This window comes from Sceloporus occidentalis, unplaced genomic scaffold, assembly GCF_023333645.1.
Source record: "Sceloporus occidentalis isolate IW3139 unplaced genomic scaffold, rSceOcc1.0.p SCAF_5, whole genome shotgun sequence".
Classification (NCBI taxonomy): Eukaryota; Metazoa; Chordata; class Lepidosauria; order Squamata; family Phrynosomatidae; genus Sceloporus; species Sceloporus occidentalis.
The window spans coordinates 33,331,437-33,345,286 of record NW_028316985.1 but is presented as its reverse complement, the minus strand read 5'-3'; the positions used below and the strand labels follow the sequence as shown (position 1 = coordinate 33,345,286).

Below are 13,850 nucleotides of genomic sequence, written 5' to 3'. Positions count from 1 at the left end.
TTCCTCTCCTTTGGGGTATTAGCTACTACCCCCACCCCAACCCATTTGGTGTTATCTGCAAATTTGATAAGCATGCCTTCTATTCCATCATCTAAGTCATTGATAAAGATATTAAACAACACTAGGATCAAGACAAAACCCTGAGGCACCCCACTAGTCACTTCTATCCAGGATAAAGAACAACCATTAGTAAACACAGTAGTTTTGTGCATATGTTTTAAAGCCAAAGCAAGCTTAGGGCAACACCTTAATTAGTCCAGCTAGAACTTTGTAAAAATATGCAAGATATCAGCATTTCCAGATCTGTTCATCAAGGAAGAGGTCAACAAACAGCAAAGAGGGTGAGGAAGTGTTTATGAGGGAGTTTGACTTTGCAGGGTTCATGTGTGCTTGTTTTTAATTAAAGGGGAAGGGAAGAAATTGAGATTGGGGCTACAGTACTGGAGGAAAAGTTAACCCTTGCATTCCTACTTTGCCTTTCTGACTGAAATAACAGCCAGATGCATCCACAACCCCCTACTGTTTACCTGATGGGAGAGGCATACAGATACTACAGCATGCCTATTTTGTGGGAGAAACAGGCATTGGGACAGTAGAAACTGAGGAAATGGCAAAGCAGGGGAAAGATTAAAACTTAGTACCATCTTCCTGATCTAACCTTCCTCCCGTGCTACTGCTTTGCTCATTTATCTAAAATCAGAAAGACAAATAATGTAGGAAATTTATTCCACCCTAGAGTAGTGATTCTGAATGGTGTGTGTGTGTGTGTGTGTGTGTGTGTGTGTACTGTTTTTCCTCTCTCTTCAAAAGACAACATTTGCTTTGCTTTGGATACAGTGTGATTTTCCTAGCTTACCCCTTTGAAATAAATAGTATAATTGGAAAAGAAAACCCTGATATTTACACAGAGAATAGTAACACTAGCAAATATCAGTGATCCCATTTTTAAGACAGCATAAAGGCTGTTGTACTGCAATTGTTTGTTAAAACACAACAGACACAATCCAGATCTAGCAAAGGTTAGCAGTGGGTAAGCCATTGGAAATCGATGGAACTTAATGAGTCGTGACTGAGTCTCATTCTATTATTTTCAATGGAACTTAGTCACAATTAACTTTTGTTGGATGTTGCCCAAGGCTTAAAGGTCAGTTGCCCTACTTGTTTTAACCACAGGTCTTCTTCAGCATTACCTTTTTGACAAAAGTCACTGTGGGGTTTTTTAAAATGTTTTTTATTTTTACTATAAATTTCTCGTCAGTCAAGGAAAGTGCTATGGAAAATCCATCCAGCATTCCTCCCACACCTGACATAGCTGTTGAGGATAAATTTAATTTTCTTATAATATATTCAAACTATGGTATTTGTTGCTGAAGATGCATTTATTTATCACTATTGGTCCATCTCTTACTTCTACCCCTACTGTGTGTGCTGTGACTTTGCAGATGTCATGGTCAACTGACTGAAGCTTGTATACGTTACAGAATCTCACAGCCAGCATGGCTGGGGGATTCTGGCAGTTGTAGTCCAACAAAGCAGTTTTAGAAAATCTTCTGTAATGATATATGGAGCTAGAATAACTTCAAGTTTCAGGAAACAAACCTTTAAAATCCCAGCTTGGAGAACTATCAGGTATTTCAGCAGCATATATAAGCACTGAAGCTGACCTTACCTTCATTAAGTTGCATATCTGTGCATCATCCTTAATGTTGCGTGCTAAATTGGTTTACTGCTGCTTTCCTGATGCACATTTGCATGGTAATAGGCACCATTTCCAATAAGTTGCTGAAAAGGATATTATTTTTGAAGCAAAAAGAGTAAAATGAGTATCTGAATGGGCATTCATGGTGTAGTGGTTTCAGTGTTGGACTACGATTCTGGAGACCAAAGTTCAGTCCTGCAGTTGGCCATGAAACCCACTGGGTGACCTTGGGCAAGTCACATGCTCTCAGCCTCAGGGGAAGGCTGAAAACCATGATAGGTTTACCTTAGGGTCCCCATAAGTTGAAAACAACTTGAAGCACACAACAACCATCCCCACCACATATATATACAAACAAGAGAAAGGTATTGCCAAAAACTGTAGTTACATGTTGTACTAGGACTCTGGGAGACCAGGATTTGAATCCCTACTTGGCCATTGGGCAAGTCACATTTTCCCAGCCTCAGAGAAGGGCAATGGCAAACCTCCTGTGAACAAATCTTGCCAAGAACACCCTGTGGTAGTTTTGCCTTTTGGTTGCCATATGTCAGAAGTGATTTGAAGGCACATAAGAGCAAGAATTCGAAAAAGTATCTATACTCTGCTTGTGACTGTTAGCACAAGGAGCCTTGTGCCCGGAAAACCTCCCTCTGCTTGTTCTTGGTCATGAGTGTCCCTTTAAATCGCCATGTGGAATGAGAGAAGAAATTGGCTTGGGTTTTTGCTCTGTCTTTCCTATTTTAGAACTTTTGATGTGTCCAGGCAGGCAGGCAGGTGGGGCAAGTAGACCACAGGGCTGGCTAACAAATAGGTGGAATGACAACAAGCTTCCTTATTTCTCACTGCATCAATCCCTGTAAATACATATCATAGATCACTAAGCAGTGGACTTTATCACACGTGAGGAATATCTCTTAATTTTGAATGAAAAGAAAGTGGGGCCAGAACGTATTCATGTGAACTCGCTAGTTCAGCGAATTTACATGAATGCAAATTGCGTCCGAATTTACGTGTGGAAGTCTATCACGCAACAACGTGAAACCCCATGATTACACTCAGACTGACTTCCCATTGCCTGAATTTGCATGTGGTAGTCTATCACGCAATAAAGTGAAACTCCATGATTGCATTCAGATTGCCATTGGATTATACTTCCAATTTCCCTTGTCTGATAAAGTCCCGTGATTCTGGTAGTCTAGGCATTTAAACCTGGATAATAACCAGTTTTGCTTTACTGCTCTTCTACTCAGTAGAGGTCTGTTGACCACTTCAAGCCACCAAGCCTCAGCCCTTTCCATACTTACAAGGTAATCCAACTAAATATTAGGAAGAGTTTTTTGACCATAAGAGATGTTTGACTGTGAAATATATCCCCACAGAAGGTGAGGAGAGATTAGATGCTTAGGGTGCTTTAGTAGTGGCAGAAGGTTAGACTAAGTAGCATTTGGAATTCCTTCTATGGTTCTGTGATTATTATGGTGCTAGTTACATTTAAGAGGAAGACTAAATGAGGAGTTGGAGGATGATTTTTAGTACTGAGGAAGCTGGATGTTAAATCCTGGGTCTTTTTAGAATGATAGTTTCTGTAACTTTGGCGGGATACAGACCATTCCTTTGGGCTGGCCTGCACCCGCCCCTTTCCCCGACGGATTGGGGCCTCAGCTGCCACAGTGGCAGCCCTGGAGGCCCCGATCCGCCGCTTCTCCTGGCCTTGGGGAAGCGGCAAAAGGCCGCTTCACTGTGGTCTGGAAAGGGATGTCTTTGGGGTTTCATGCCCCAAGGACAGCCCGACAGCGGTGGGGAGACAGAGAAAGGGGCCGCTCAGCCCCTTTCTCTTCAGTATCATTGGCACGGCTGTGTAAAGGCCGTGCCAACGATATGCGATACAAAAGGAGCTCTGTTTTGGAGCTCCTTTCGGTGCCGCTGAAAGGGCGCCAGGACGTAATGGCCGCGCCACGCTGTTTGGACACGACATGGCTGTTATGTCAAAATGGCGGCACCTGTGTGTACAGGGTGCCGCTATTTTGACGCCACCATCACGTGCTAGGGGTGAAGCCAGTATGGATGCTGCATCCTCAGCCAACCCCTAGCATGTGATGGAGGCGCCACATACGCCGGTATGTATAGCGCCTCTCTCCTTATATGGCTCTAAGGTAGTGTTAGTCATCTCAACCTGCACTGATTATTTTGGCTTGTAAGTCCAAATCAGTCCTTGCCAACATAGTCAGTATTGAAGCATTATGGGAGTTTCAACCCAAAAACATCTGAAAGGTACCGTTTCCTACACTCATCTAAAGGACAGCCCTTGTGATAAGTCTTATAGCTGTGGAAGCACATAGCTCTTTGTTTAGGCATCCAAAATTGATATGAAAAAGCATTAGAAAAGTATGAGGGGTCAGGTGAATAATACACCTGTGTAGCATCAGTGGGATGCAAAAAGATTGCTAAACAGTTATTTCCAGGAATAGCACTCAGATTGCTTGATGCATCAAACCCCAGTGTTTTTGGTTGTGCAAGACTGAAACTTTGCCAACTGTAGTTTCTCTGACTGCTTAGTGGTGTAACAGGAAGTGTATTGTATGCTGATGATTAGAAACATAATGGTGCTGCTATTTTGAATCTCGGTCTTCCTGCTTCCACTCTTTCCTACTCTCTGGATGGGTCCTTGAACCTTTCAGCAACTTTCTTGAATGTTCTGTTAATTTCAGTGGGGCTGCTTGGGAGCCAGCAGTTCGCTGATAATTACATCCTTAGCTGTGATCCACAAATCACTTATTGCTAAAGAGCTTCATTGAAAAGCTACAGGACTGCCTCCATAATTTGTAGATTGCAGCCTTTGGTAATTTACATTGCAGCACTTGGTAGCAGCTGGAGCAGAGATGCAGCCGCATTGCTTCCTGTAGGTTACAGCTTTGGCTCTTGCAGGGCCAAGCTACATCTGCATCATTTTCTGTATTAATACACCAGTAATCCCAGGAATCAGCCTCCCATTTTCTTCTTCTTGTTCCTTTCTCCTTGGCTATATCCCATACTGTCCAGGAATCTCCTTGAATAAGGAAGTCTAGCCAGGTAGTCTCTCCACTGTTTGAATATCTGAAAATCTGCAACACCAGGATGAATCTGCATCATTCTCCCTCTTGATTTATGTCTGACATACTCAAACGTTGTGATGAAATCATGTTGCCCCATCTGCTTTCTGCAAGAAGCAAGTCAATGAAAAATTGAAATGGTAAGTGCATCATTTCCTCTCCATTACAGCAATTGGGAATCTCCAGCCCTAAAATATGATGGCATTGTGCCTACTGTCCTATACTGCAGCCTCAGCAAACTTTTATCACTGAGGTTTGGCAGCTGAATCTCAATGTAGTACCTGAGGACACAATGCCTGTCCAGACCCCTCTGCAGATCAGCGGCTGGAGCTTACAGTTAGAATGGGGAAATGTCACAGCCATCCCATTGTGATCCTGGCATTTAGGATGTACAAATTAATTTTCACAAGCTCCCAAGACTGGAGTTTGTCATGTTACTAACCTGACTTTGTAGATTCAGGGGAAAATCCTAAAAGCTTTTGGTAATAGAGGTTTAGTGCATTTAATGCCGAAGGAATTAAAAGTCCCTAGGCACTCGCTGCAAATGGATTTACATCATAGAGATTAGAAACAGGGAGAGAGAAAAATTGGTGTCCAGGAGACTCGGGGGAGCAGCTGTCATCGAGTTTCTCTGGAAGATTCTATAGTATACCAGCTAAATGGTGTGCCCATGGTTTCCGCAGTCACGTCTTCACATGCACTTGCATCCAGACACATACATTTCAGTTAATTAACCTATACATCAGATGAACTGGATATAGCAAAAAGACAAGGTATGGAGACCCACTGCAGATGTAACTTTCCTGTTACTATAACCCCATCCCTCTCTCACAAGAGACCTACCAGCTGTAACTGTGGTTTTGTGTTACATTAGGTAAAGTTTAAGAGGTTCTGTTTTAAGACCAAGCAGCCACAGATCCTGGCTTAAAATCATGCTTAAGAGGATACCCCAGCAGGAAAAATATGAGGCAGAGGAAGGGAAAAGGAGGCAGTGCCTCCATTCCTTCCAGTCTTTGAGTTTGAAAATTGCTGCTTTAGTTTCATTTTCTTTATAGGCAGTGTTGCCAATTTCCAGGGAATTCCCCAGAATCCGGGGAATTTAATCACTTTCTGTTTAATTTCTGTGTTTGCAAAATTTCTGGGGAATTTCCAGGGAATTCAACCTTCCCACCCAAACAGTGGCCATTCTCTCTACGTGCAGCCAATAGAAAGTGATCAGGAAATCCAGATGAAAGAACTACCTTCCCCTTCCCAGAAGTCCCGCCCGCTTTAGGACTTCCCATACTGCCTTGCGACCCCCGTCCCAGAAGTCCCGCCCCCTTCTGGGTAATTTGGGGGAATTCCAGGAAACCAATCTGGGGAATTCTTTGAGGCTTGCTGGCAGCATTGTTTATAGGTTGTGTTTTTCTCTTATTTTATGCTGTATTAGCTGTGGGCAAGTTATCCTTGTGTACTTTTTTGCAGAAAGATGTTTTTGTAGCAGTGATAGTGGTGGTGGTGATGGTGATGATGACTAGAAGTCAAAACTCATGGAAGTTGGGGGTTTTTTGATATTTTTTTTTCTTCTCCTTGTTGGATCCCCATGAACTTTTCTTAGCAAGTACATGCAATACCATGCATATTATATTTCCCCAGGATGGCAAGCACTGCTTAGACAGATGTTCATGCTGCATACATTTTATGAATAGGATCTAGTGGTGATGTCAAACAGAGGTTTTTGAGATTTGAGGGAGACTTGTCATTTACTGGCAATGCAGCCGTGATCAAAGGTGTTGCTGGTCATTTATAATCCAGATGGAAAACTGGAGACTAGCAGACCTGGGGTGGGTGCAGGTAGTACTATACAAATGGCAATTCTGGCATAATAGCATTCTACTCACTTGTGCTTTTCCTTGAGGTAGTTTTTCTCCTCATGTCTGTGATGCTAAATCTACTATGAGAAAAACCTGCTTTCTGGATGGAGCCAGGGATGGAGCCAGGTGTGGTCAGGGATTCTGTGACTTGAAGTCCAAAACATCTGGAAGCCCAAAGACTGAGAACCATTGACTAGAGCAGGTTATAGACCGCCATTAAAGTATGCGCGGAGCACGTACTAGGGTTAGGAAGGGGGGTGCTTCCGCACCCCCCCTAACCCTAGCACGCTCTCCGCGTGCACAAAATGGCAGTGGCCGTTCCACACGGCTGCCACCATAATGGCATCACGAACACACCGCCTCCAAATGAGGTGGCGCGGATGTGATGCCATCACTCCGCGCGAGGGTGCTTAATGCGCCCTTTTGGCGGAGCAGGAAGGAGCTCCGAAACGGAGCTCCTTCCTGGTTTGCGTCGCTGGTGCAGCCGTGTGAAGGCTGCACCAGCGACGCAAATCAGAAAGGGGCCGAGCGGCCGCTTTCTGGGAGTCCCCGCTGCCGTTGGGGTGTCCTTGGGGCTTGAAGCCCCAAGGACACCCCTTTCCAGGCTGTGGGGAGGTGGCCTTTTGCCACTTCCCCACGGCCCAGAAAGCAGCAGATCGGGGCCTCAGCGACTGCCGTTCTTTCCGCTGAGACCCCGATACACCGGGGATAGGCGCGCCTACAGGCCGCCCCAAAGGGGCAGTCTGTAACACGCCTAAGATAATTGCTAGGGCAGAGATTGATAAATCTCACCTTGTCTCATCTTTCAAGTTCATCTTCTATAGCTCCTTTATTATGTGCATCTTCGCGCCAATACAGCCAGGCCAAAATGAAGCTGCTTCGGGTCACTTTGGAGGTATGCTGTTTAAATGATGCATGCGTCCTAAGAGGCCAGAAGCTGCACCAAAGCCATGTTCCAGTCCTTAGGAATGGAGCATGGCTTTGGCATGGCTTCCAGACTCTTAGGATGCATGCATCATTTAAACAGCATACCTCCAAAGTGACCCGAAGCAGCTTCATTTTGGCCTGGCTGTATGGGGCCTTTACTTGGTAAGAAATCTATGTCATTCCCAGTTCTCAGCTGAGGTTGCAGTAATTTAACCTTCTTTAGTTTTAAACATTTTTATGGTAGAGATGGAAGAAATCTTTTCTGTTTGTTTAGTTCAGAGCTCTTTGCATAGTTTATTTTGAGGTCAAAACAGATTATATGTTTAACAGTTTTTTAAATACTGTACAGGGGTTCTTCCCCCAGTGATAATAAATGTCTGTTTATCATGGCATCTGGTTTTCCTCACCTGTGTATTTGGATATTTGTGAGAATATTTTGTTTTGTGACTGGTCATTGTAAACACAATCACATTTTGCAAGTCAGAGTCATGAATGTATCTCTGAAGAAATCCTGTTGTAGAAGGGAAACTTGTGAATATGCATTCTCTTTGGTATTTAATTTGGCTCTTGGTAATTTTTCAAGGGCGGGATACAAACCGCCGCTTTGCGGCGGTCTGCCGCCACCGCCGGTTAGTCCGCGGGGGAGCCGGAGCCTCCATACGGTGCGACTCCCGCGCAGAGCGAAAAAGAAGCTCCAAAATGGAGCTTCTTCTTGAGTCGCGTTTGCGACGTAGCGAGGCACTAGGGGCGCACTCGCTACGTCACAACCCCCGCGACACGTCTGGACGCTATGCGTCCAATACGTCAAGATGGCGGCGCCCATGTGGAAGGGGCCCCGCCATGTGGAAGGGGCACCGCCCCTTCCTAACACTAGTACGTATAGAAGACGTACTATATGGCGGTTTGTATCCCGCCAAAGAATCCTATAAAGTAGGTTATTGTTCCCATTTTACAAATAAGAACACTGATACTGAGAGAAGGCACTTTCTCTATGGATGAACTGAGGTCTAAACTGCAGAGTTCTATCTCAGACCATCTGCTGTAAAAACTATATATTTCATTATCATGCCAATGACCATAATGCAACATAATGTGTGTGAGTGAATATTTATAAATTTGGGCAAAGTGAGTTTTGCCAAAGCCAGCATCTATGCATGCAACTTGATGGCATGCATGATATATCTGTGTGATATATTTCCACTCTTGGTACCTTTCTGAACAGCACTGGAGCTACTCTTGTGGTACAGTGTGGTTTCTGAGCTACGGGGCTTGCAATTGGATCATCCTGCACTATGGCAAGAGGTTGATTCTTGAAGTTAGAACTAAATCTGTGTGGATTAGGGATGTGGAGAATACACAAGAAAGGGTATTGATACACACTGAGGATGTGGCCAACCTGTGAAGATTCTTTTTTTTTTTAAGAATTGGAACTTATTGGAACAAAATATTTGTTTGTGCAAAACAAGAATTGGTTTAACCCCCCCCCCCCAAATTTTTTTGGCACAAAGCACAACATTTTGCACAGGAAGCAGTGTCTTATGGACAAATATATACACATGCATTACAGAAAAACAAGGATGTTTTCTTTTTGTTGAAAATTTCTTTTTTTATAGAAAAGTTCTGAAATGCAAAAATTTGTTGAAAATGTGCTAAAACTTTGATAATGTCACCCAGTGAGGAGATAGCTTTCAAAATTTTTCATTCTTGCATATGAGCATGAAATAAGCCAACATTTGCTTCCTTAATGTAAATATGGAAGATGGTACATTGTTTTGTTTTAATGTTATGTTTGTCTATATTCTTAATATTGCTATATTACCTTTTTATCACCAAAAAATAATTCCCACCACAGCACAATTTACAAGTCAAAAACAACAATATTGTTAAAGCATTAAAAACATAATTAAAAGCATTAAAATACATCCACAATTGATTTTAAAGGCCTAGTTAAAGAGATGTGTCTCGATACTTTTTCTGAAAGCAGAGGAGGGGAGAGATAAGGACTATGAAAGGAATGGATGCTTCAGGAGTGACACAGAATAAAGCCCCCTCATGTATGTTCATCAGGGTAAGTAGTAGCATCTTCAAAATAATCTCTCCTGTATGAAATAATATATAATATGAAAGTTTCATAATGACATAGGTACTCCCTTTGCTGTTGCTCAGTGCCTTCAAGTCCTTCCTGACTTATGGTGACTCTAAGGCAAACCTATCATGGGGATTTCTGGGGCTGAGAGTATGTGGGACTCACTCAAGGTCACTGTGGGTTTTCACAGCTGAGCAAGGAATCCTACTTTCCAGAGTCACTGGAAAATCTAGCACTCAAATCCATGTACCATGATGGCTTTCATTATTCCCTTTACTGTTACTAAAATCAAAACTGGAGAGGGCTTCTGTCTCTTTAATTGTTGTGTAGAAGTGGGAATTTCAGCAGGCATAGCATGACAAGCCACAACTGTTGAAATTGTGCCATCTGCACATCTATTAGAGTTCAAACTCATAGCTGTGTTAGTCTTTAAAATCAGTATGCAAAGGGATCTTTTAGCACCTTTAAGAGTAACTGAAAGAGAGAAGTTGGTAGCATGGGTTTTCATAGACCTGACCCTACTTTCTCAGATGCATCTGGTAGAGTGGAAATCCAGGGACAAGTTTGTGTGTCAGAATGTCCATAGGAATGCAACAACTATTAGAGGTATAGCAACCCTCTTCACTTTTCATTATGGCAACGCTAACTCCCATAGGTAGACAGGCCCCATGCTGTTTAGGGCTTTAAAGATTAAAACTAGGCTGAGCAACTGTGGAAGGGCCAGGAAGATCACTCTGGTCCATCCTTTAAGCCCTCTTGGATACCCCCAGGCTGCAAGCACTTAGTTTGTTTCAAAACCAGAAGTGATTGGACAGCCATCTGTATAAAAGAGCTATTTAGGGACCCCCAAAGTCCCTTTCTTTGATGCTTAAAATAGGGAGGATTCTAGAGTACAATTTCCCTATGGGGATAATGTTTTTGTTTTTTTGTTTTTGTTTTGTTTTTTGCAATCAAAGAGGCTTGAGTAGCCCTTCAGGCTTCATATAGCCCATAGGAATTCTTTAGACAGCTTAAATTAAGCTTGAAAAAAAAAGACATTCTGGTAAACATATGTATAAAACATGTGTCTTCACACCTTCCTATATTCTGATGCATGCTGATCAACATGTTCACTGCCCTGGATATATAAATATTCTAAATTTTGCTTAGTATTCTTCCACATGTGCTAATGAAATATCTTCTGCTAATATGCATGCATTAGCCTTTATGCCTATGCTCAACAGCACCTATTACCAATCTGTGTACCTACAGCCATCCCCATGTGCTGCTGCTGTTCACATTTCCTCCTGAATCTGCCAGATCACTTGACTTCCCCTAGAAGAGCAGAGATTATCTGCGTGCAGTAGGAATATGAAATAACCATGATTGTCCAAGAAATCATGCATATAAGCAGCCTTCAGTTTTGAAAGGTTTTTGCATATGTGCTCAGTCAGCATCCTTTCTATAATAATACCCCTTAGCTGTCCAATGTAGATTGAAAGTACTTGCACATTTAAAAGAAGGGTTTTTGGAGGCAGCTTTGAAGGCGTCACTCAGGTTGGCTTGGATTTCCTTTATTGAGCTGGGAGGTCAGAGCAGCAGCATCTAGTAAAGGCATTAGTGTTATCAGAAGCTTTTGAATTGGAGGAAAAGGGGAGGGGAGCCTTTTCCTGTGAAGGAAAGAATGTAGACTTCCTGTACTAGATGCTCAGGGTGTGTGTGTGTGTAGGGGGATGTGTGTGTGTATTACCTGTCATGCAAGCAGAGGGATTATTACCATGGCCCCCTGCCTTCGGTTCTCATTTCTCCCCATGTCCTTGGATCCTGTTGCTGTTGCTTTGTATTGTGCAGAGATGCCTCAGCATAATAAACTCAAGCTTTGCTTTTAAGTGGGATGACCTCAAGTGGAGGAGTAATTCAAATCCCTTTTCAACAGTTTTTATCCCCTCTTCAGGGGAGGAAAGATTCAGCCTGGAAAAAAGGAGGGAGGATTTTCTGGTGCCGAGTACTGCATTCACTCAATACAGATGCCAGCTTAAATGCGGCTCCCTTTCCTTCTCTATTAAAATGGCCCAGTTGTGAGGGTTGTTTCCAAATCCCTCTGAAAGAAACAGGGAAAGAAGGTACTGTTCTCTTCTCAAAGTGAGGCAAGTCCCTGGCATAATTTTGGTATATTTCAGAAGCTCTGCCACCTTGTGCTCTGTAATTTAAGATCTAGAACACAGCAAATTATCATCTATGAATATTTGCTAGCAAGTAGTACAATACACATGATCTTAGCTAAAAGGTTGAGAAGTGATGGAAGTAAGTATAGTCGACCCTCCCTGTTCGTGGATTTGGGATCTGCAATCTTGATTACTCACAGACAGCAAGCGGGGAGGGAACAAAATGGGAGCATGCGGCCATTGAAATGAATGGGACCCAAATATTGGCAATTTTTCTGGTTCACGTGCAGGGGGGGTGGGTGGGTCTGGAATGGATCCCCCATGAATTGGAAAGGACGCCTGTAGTAAGTAGCATTCCACATCAAATAATAAATTTTATCAGTCCACATTTTAACATTAGTAAATCTCTGGCTGATTTGCAGCTGACCAGCAAGTGTCTCTGATTAACAATGGTTTGTTGTTAGTTTTAACTGTGTTCAAGTTGCCTTGACTGCCTTCAAGTTGATTTGACATTAACGTATGGCAACCCCATGAATGAGACATCTTCAAGACTCTCTCTTCAACCAGCTCAGGTCCTGCAGGCTCAAGGCTGTGAATCCTTGATTGAGTCTATCCGTTTGTAATGTGGTCTTCCTCTTTTGCCACTGTCCTCCACTTTTCCTAGCATAATTGCCTTTCATGGCCCCATTCCCACTGGGCAAAAAAGTAGCTTATATTGCAGCGATTCTGACTTGGATTTTTTCCCCGAGTCGTATTTGAATCTGCAGCCTCGTTCCCATTACGAAAGGGTTCAAATGGAATCGGGTTTTTTGGACCCATGTTCTCGTTCCCATTGAAATTATCTCGGTTGTAATTTGAAGCGGACTTTTTTGCTTCCCATTCCCATTGCACTTCCGGAACCTCTTTTTTTAAAAAGCAGCTGTCAATCAAGCGCCTAAGCACTTGACGTCACAGCCAATCAATCGCTTAGGTGTTTTTCCCCTCTGGGAAAAGGAAAAGGGAGCCTCTATTTCCTCACATCCCTTTGCCTCCCGGGCTCTCCTGTGTCTGCCCAGGGTCCCTCTAGGAAAGGGAAAAGGGAACCTCTATTCCCTCCAAGTTCCTTTGCCTCCCGGGCTCTCCTGTGTCTTCCCAGACTTCCTCTGGGAAAGGGAAAAGGGAGCCTCTATTCCCCCCATGTCCCTTTGCCTCCTGGGCTCTCCTGTGTCTTCCCAGACTTCCTCTGGGAAAGGGAAAAGGGAGCCTCTATTCCCCCCATGTCCCTTTGCCTCCCGGGCTTTCCTGTGTCTTCCCCGACTTCCTTTGGGAAAGGGAATAGGGAGCCTCTATTCCCCCCATGTCCCTTTGCCTCCCGGGCTCTCCTGTGTCTTCCCAGACTCTCTCTGGGAAAGGGAGCCTCCATCCCCCCAAGTCCCTTTTCCTCCCCCCCCCCCATTGCTCCCTGGGATGTTTGGGGGCAATCGAGCAGGCATGTAAAAAAAAAGAAAAACTAATAGTTAAAAATGGTGTTCAATGGGTCTCCTCACACACTGATCTATGCATGTGGAGCAGGGGGGGAGGTTGCAGGGGGGTATAATGTGTTTACTGTATTTGGAGATCAATGTAGCAATTTGCTATGTTTGGATACCTGACAGAGCGCCTAAGCCAGGGGTAGGCAACCTTTTTGAGCTGGGGGCCGGGTTGCTGTCCCTCAGACAACTGGGGGACCAAAGCTGGGGGGTGGAGCTTCCACCCTCCAGGGGCGGGGCCGCATGCTCCGCTCCCGGAGTGATGATGATAATAATAATAATAATAATAATAATAATAATAGTTCCAAGCATGGAAACTACTACAAAGCAATTCCAAAAAAAGGAAGAAAGCATGCACACTGTCTCAACCCAGAAAGGCACAAGGTGCTGAGAGGGGATTTTGCACAGAGAACACCAAGGGCAAGTAAATAATAATAATAATAATAATAATAATAATAATAGTTACAAGCATGGAAACTACTAAAATGCAATTCAAAATAAAAGGCAGAAAGCATGCACTGTGTCAACCCAGAAAGGCACAAGG

The 13,850-nt window shown here is 43.6% G+C and overlaps 1 protein-coding gene across 8 annotated transcripts in view; it reads left to right on the top strand.

Moving 5' to 3' along the window:
* Positions 1–13,850, top strand: part of ELFN2 (extracellular leucine rich repeat and fibronectin type III domain containing 2) — a 210,419-nt gene that overhangs the window by 104,753 nt on the left and 91,816 nt on the right. The window contains exon 3 of one of the 8 annotated variants that reach the window (XR_016281519.1): positions 4,739–4,839. The exons of 6 other annotated variants lie outside the window; for them this stretch is intronic. The gene's annotated coding sequence lies outside the window, so the exon portion shown is untranslated. Of the gene's footprint in view, positions 1–4,738; positions 4,840–4,902; positions 4,929–13,850 lie in introns of those variants that run through there. One more of the 8 variants, XM_089528115.1, reaches the window with a different exon arrangement.